This window comes from Lactuca virosa, chromosome 5, assembly GCF_052849685.1.
Source record: "Lactuca virosa cultivar CGN04683 chromosome 5, Lactuca_virosa_CGN04683_v6, whole genome shotgun sequence".
Taxonomy (NCBI): domain Eukaryota; kingdom Viridiplantae; phylum Streptophyta; class Magnoliopsida; order Asterales; family Asteraceae; genus Lactuca; species Lactuca virosa.
Window position 1 is genome coordinate 89,691,510 of NC_136430.1, and position 5,375 is coordinate 89,696,884.

Sequence of the window (5,375 nt, forward strand, 5' to 3'; positions counted from 1 at the left end):
AAGTAAATAAGACTTTGAAGTTTCTATTACTCTCAATAAGCTTGATTACAAAAGTAGACTACGAAATCTGGAAAACTCTTAGTCTAAATCAAAGCTCAGTCCCTATTTATAGGAAACATGAGAGTACAAAAAATACTAAGTCTGGAACCATTACACTTCGTATAAAAGTGACTTAGTAAATACATTACATACGAAATAGACTAAACACAATTCGAATCTTTACAAGACATCGACCCTTACAATCTCCCCCTTTGTAAACGAGTCGAACTACTCAATTCGTGAGAATCTGAGCAGCTAAGTGCATCATCCTTCGTATCTCAGAACACCATGTTAATACCTTCTTTAACTCCTTCTTGTCACCATCATTGTTTTCGAGCAGTTGTTCATACGAACAATAAAGTTCGTATATTATGACGTTGTATATCTTTCGATCTCAGCAACTTGAAAGAGAAATCTCTTAGCCTTTCCTTTAGTGTCCTTTCCAGCAAATACTAAACCAAACGGTTTTAAACATATCTCTCCATCAGCATACTTTTTCAACTCAGCGTGTGTCTTTGAAAGTTCCATTGCAACAGAGACTTTCTTATCCATACTCGAAGCCAACTCTTCGTCAGTCAGAGCAAGACAATCATAATAATTGTCAATGAAGATTTTAATGTGAGCAAGACCTAGTCTGAACACTTCTTTGTCTGTACCCTTGAGTTGTGATGCTTCCATTTCTTTTAAATGTAATGCAACTTGAATAAGATCATTCAAGTTCATTAGAGGGAAGTCTGCAATACTGAAATCGATTTCTTGATTGTTTGCACGAATCACATGATACCTGAAATTTTGTATCATGTCTTCGAACAAGACATCTTTCTTAATAGCAACAACTTTCTTGATCTTGATCAGAGACCACACTTCATCTTTCTCTTTTCCAAGTACATCATGAAAACGAATTTTCATGTGTGTATAATCATCTGGGTTTTTGAATTTCTCACTAATCTTGTATTGAGCAGTGATAAACACCATTTCGTTTATCGGAAAGTCCAACTGACAAAAATCAGTGTTAGCAATCGAATAGCTTTTCCTTGGTTTCTTTTTGAAAGCATACATATGATTGAATGCAACTCTCGATTCAATTGATTCATACGAATACAACTTTTTGGGATCACCTTTGTCCATTCCAGGTGGATCATTTTCTCTCAACCTCCGAATACTTTGAATATGCCTTTGAAGTTCGATTTCAGCCTCCACCTCTGCTTTCTTTTCTTCTTTAGACTTTTCGACTATCACACCTTTCCCTTTGTCTTTCGAATCTGAATTTGGTTTTAAGGAACTTGAACTACCCCCTTCTGTAGCTGAATCAATCACAATTCCTTTTGGTTTTGTAAAAGGTTTTGTGGTAACAACTGTTGTTGAAATAATATCAGACTTCACTGGAATTGAAACAGGAATTTGTGTAGAGAACACCTTTCCAACAACTTTCGAATCTCCAGTTGTTATCTTCTCTCCTTCTCCCTTTCTATTCACATTTACTCCTTGGCTCACTTTCGTTTCTCCCCCTTGCACCCCTGTGATAACAGGTGGGGCATTCTGTGGCAACATTTGAGCAAACTTGGAAATGGGAGCAACCGCCTTCTGAATAACCTGATCAAGTAAATTCAACTTCTGAGTAAGGAACTCAGGAGTTAAAAACGAAGTTGGAGTAGGCTTCGAAACAACTTCTTTTAACTCTTCAAGAAGAGACTGCAATTTCGCAAGCTGATTGTTGTCTTCAGTTGCTTTAGATTCAAACTTCGGCATTGCGTCTTGAAAAGTTTTGACAAAATTTGTAGCTGCTCCAGCAATTATATCAACCTTCTCTTGAAGTGAATTGTACTGAGAATTCATATTCATGAGTTCCTAAGAGACTTCCTTCTTCAACTCTTCGAGTTTCAAATTGACATCTTGACGAATCTTTTTGAGATCTTGTACAAAGATAATATGGCGTTCCTTCGCAACAGCCTTCAAATCCTTTAAGGCCCCTTCAAAATTTCCTGTCTGAGTCTTGATACGAATCTCATTATTTTGATCAGAAAGATCTATCTTCTCATGAAGTCTTCGTTCAGCTGCCTTTATCATTAATTCAACTTCAAGACCCGAAACCGAATGTTTTGCTCCTGAATCAGCTTGAGACTGAAGAAGTGAGTTTAACTTCCTGTTCAAGATTTTGAACTGTTTTGCTGACATTAACATATGATCAGGAATCTCCTCCTCTTCCAAATCAAAATGCAATTCGTCGAACGTTCCTCCAAAACCTCCTCCTTCGGTTTCATCATCAGAATGATGTTTGGGTGTGTCTGTGGATTGTGATGGAAAAAGTGTAGTAATTGGTTGTTGAAGGATAGTTTCAAACAGTGGAGATGAAGTAGAAGTTGAGATGGGTGGTGGTAATGAAATAAACGAAGTTGAAGTAATAGGTGGTAATGAAGAAGAGAGAATAATAGGTTGTGAAGACTTGGTTACCAATATTTCGAGTGGAATGGTTGGAGTAGGAGAAATGATAGAAACATTCGAAATTGAAGAGATTATAGGTGTTGAGGTTACCATAGAAGTCGAAGCAATAGGAGTATCAGGAACAACTTCATTGTCTGAGGAATCATCTCTTATTACAAGCTTTCGCTTGTACTGTTTTTGTGTGATGTGCTTCGCAACATCATGAGCACGTCTCTTTTTGGATAACGGTGAAACAGGAGCAGGTATTTCACGAACTACCACTCCTTTACTGCTAACCTGAGTCTTACGAACCATCAGAGAGTCATCAGACGAAGTTCGTTTAGATGATTTCATACGAATCCGTTTAAGAATTCCTGATTTTGAAGGAACAACTTCTTTTGAAGGTTGAGCTTCATTCTCTTCTACTTTCTTCTTCTCATCACCCTCAACTTTCTTGGGCGAAGATGTTGGATTAATATCTAAGTCCATAACTATAATTGGTAAGACTTGACCCGACCCGGCATGGTCCATTTGGGTTGCATGGCATCATGCATTTGGATAGACTATAATGAGAGAAATAACACTTAAGGTTGGTTAATATATTATAAGTTCTAATATATTAATAAGGTTATTTAATTAGTATTGATCAAGAATTAATTTGGAATTAATTAAGTGATCAAAAGGAGACTAATTAAATATATGGGTTGATTGTGTAAATCATTCATTCTTATATATGTGGGCTTGTGATCCAAGATTCCTTATGTTGGACTAAGTCCATGGGGTGACCCATGGATACTCCATGGAGGTTAAAATCCATGGAGCATAAGGAATGGGTAAAGTTATGAGTTACATGGTGTAACCCTAATAGCCACCATATAAAAGAATCCCATGGCTCAAGAAATCGTGCATTAATGTGTGAGTGTGAGGGCTAGACGATTTCAAGGAGTGTTCAAGTTTCTCTCAAGTTATTCCAAGTGTATTTGGTGTTGTGTGAACCATTTGAGGTGTCACACTTGGGGCACTAGGCACTCAAGCTTCATGAAGACATTCTACATCAAAGAGGTATGTATTCTATCTTGTTATATTTATTATTTTGTATGCTAGATTAGGATAATACCTTGGATGTTCATAATTGTATGTATAATAGAGAAAACATAGATCCAAGGTATTTAGGGTTGCATGTACACTTAGGAGTGTTAGAATGCTCATAACCCAACAGTGGTATCAGAGCCTAGGCTTGTTTTCTTGTTATACTTGCAAAAGTAGCTGAAAAAATCGAGTTGGATGCATATATTCGATTGTTTTGGCTGGAATTGGACTAGGAACATTACCCTAAGATGTTTTTGGACTTATAAACTTGTTTTTGATGTGGTAATGTTCATGCTAATCCAATTTCTAAGATAATTGTCATAATTTCAAGATTTGTATTAGTTTGTATGTTCATGCTAATTTCTTGAAGATTGATGATTTGAATTATCTTGTTCTTATGAGGTTCTTAGATTAATAGAAAGGTTGTGTGAAATAGTTGTTTTCAATCCATTTTAATCTAAGAGTTGATTCCAAAGTGTGTTTTTGTAACTTGTCCTCAAGTTATATGAAAAGTCACATTTAAGAATCATAAAACTCATAAAAGTTGGCAAAGGTTACAAAATGAAGAGTCTAGTTCTAATTAAATGAATCAAATATGGTGTCAAACCCTATGAATATAAATAACCACTTTTATTTATCACCATACTGATTACTCATTATTCATTGTTTCGGTTTTATCAACTTTATACTTGAATTTAAAACAATAGTTGTCCCATGCTCCAAGCATGTACACTATGTTTTCTAAACACTAGTCATGCCATACACCAAGTATGCATACTATGTTTGTCTATGATCTTTACTTTGTAAAATAGATCAATTGAACATCACTCCAATGATCCTCTTTTCACAGTCCCAAATCCTTACTGCAAATGCAACAATTCCAAATTCATGCCATTTACTGAAATCTGTTAGATTCTAAACTTATATGCATTGATCCTCTTAATGATTATGCACAAAGTCAGAAAGACTTGACAACAATCATTACAGAGCATTCCAAAGGAGATCAGCTCCTTGGAAATATCCTTCTTTCATTAAGTTTCCTAATCTTACACAGATTGAATAATTTCTAACTTTGAAACATTTCCATATTCCATTTTGACTATCACTTCTGAACAAGAGTTGCCTCCTTACAGATTATGTCAATATGGTCCTTCCAGAATTAACATTATACTTCCAACTGTCCTTGAGCAACCAATCTTTGGTAAACCTTAGATTGTCCTCGACAATTGCTTAATCATTTTAGTCATATCCAATTCTAGACCTTTTCCCTTCATAATGCCCCAGGCATTTGGAAAATTTTAGAAAGGATGAATATAGCACATGTAATCGATCCTATATCTGAAGCATATGGGACACGATTCATGATGTCTCACATAAAGACTAAACCAGTCTTTTGCTATAATATCTCCATTTCAATTTGCCAAGTTCTCAAAATTCAGATTATGAAAAGGGATGCCGTAATCATAATCGAATTTTAGAACGCAAATAATGGACCCGTATATAGAATTTCCTTATGTTGAGCCATTCCAACATGAAATTCGTATATATATATATATCCTTGATTAAATACGATTAAAATCTCAATCTAAGCTTTTAGAATTGAAATGAAGTATAATTTCCTCTCCCTTAATTATAGCAAAACAACTTTTTCAACCCCTGCAACCTCACAAATTGAAACTTTTGTTTTCTATGATTAACATTGCTAACTTGCAACCTTTGTCATAATTATCATGCTCCCACTAACATGATGATTATTAGCATAACACTTATGTTCCCACTAGCTTTGACATGTACTCAGAAATCAGCTGACTTTCTTACCAAAGTTC